The sequence below is a fragment of the Chaetura pelagica genome, unplaced genomic scaffold (genome assembly GCF_000747805.2).
Source record: "Chaetura pelagica isolate M959 unplaced genomic scaffold, ChaPel_1.0 scaffold222, whole genome shotgun sequence".
Taxonomy (NCBI): domain Eukaryota; kingdom Metazoa; phylum Chordata; class Aves; order Apodiformes; family Apodidae; genus Chaetura; species Chaetura pelagica.
In genome coordinates this window covers 964,613-965,959 of record NW_009952711.1, presented here as the reverse complement: position 1 = coordinate 965,959, position 1,347 = coordinate 964,613, and positions in this window count along the sequence as shown.

Here is a 1,347-nt window from a genome sequence, read left to right as displayed (position 1 = left end):
GAGATGGAGCAGGCTGGAGTGGCAGAGCACTTTTCCAAAGGAAAACACTGAACATTTTAACTTTTCTTTAGTCCTCTGTGATTTATAATATGTAGGAAAGATGGTGGATCAGTGATTCTTCTGGTTTGGCAAAATTAAGGCTGTTTTCTAGGAAATGTAGCAAAACTGCCTCAGAGGCTGCTGCTCTGGGGACTCTTACAGACTTGTGCTCCTGTGAGAAGTATGTGCCTTTGCAAGGGGAGGAGAAAGAAAGGACTTGCAAGACAACATCAAAATTAAAAATGAGACACCAAAGTGGCTTGATTTTAATTTCTCTACTATGGGCAATGAAGCTACAGGTTACTTAATTTCTAATGACTGTCTTCATGTCAGCATAAGTATTCTCTTCCTTTCACTGCCAAAGACTGAACTGTAAGTATTCCTGTGATTTGAGCAAGGAGATATATGTAGCTACTGAATCTACATGCTGGACCTAGCTGCTCCCCTCCTCACCTATCATGGCATTTGATGTTACCGGCATTCGAGTTGCTAATTGTTAATTTAACATTTAAATGGAATGATGGATGAAGATAATGGTATGTCCACAGCTAAAGTATGTGTAACCTCTGTATGAGGCATATAAGTGTTGTATCCAAATTTAGATTTTTGTCAGTTTTGAAGTATGACTATTTAATAATTAAGATCTAGTAACATTGTTTACTGTTGCAATCCATTTGCCTAGAAGCTTCTACCAGGTTTTTCCTTAGATAAGCAAGCAAGCAAGATTTTCCGTTCTCCTCTGGCTTTGCACAAATTTCAACACCATATTCACTGAAAAAGTGTATAGATTCAGTTAGGAAAAGCATGTTTGCCTTGTGGAATTTTTGTTGTTATCCCAAGTGTGTGTATGTACATATGGATCCTGTAATTTTTGTGCCTTTCATTAAGGTCATTGTGCTGTAGAGGTTCAAATTTGATTCATGCTTTGTATCAAGTTGTCTCTAGGACAACCTTTTATGTCATCGATTTGCTGCGATATTTTTATGCTATCTGTAGCAAAAGGAGGAAATGTTTAAGGAGAATTGTTTTAAGAATTATAGATATATGTTTCATCTTTTAGACACAAACTGATACAGCAAAGGGGAGAAAAGTCAGCATAATGTGACCAACAATCTCTTAGCTATCGATGGAACACAGTTTGAGAACATCTGGACTGTAAAATGGACCTCTTGAACTTTCATTGATTGGTTCCTTGGGCTGTCAGCCATGAAGTATATTTTTAGATACTTGCAGCAAATCTTATTGCTTGCAAAAGAATGCCAGATCCATAGTTTGTCAGCTACTGTTTTTCAGGAAGTATGTAGGGAA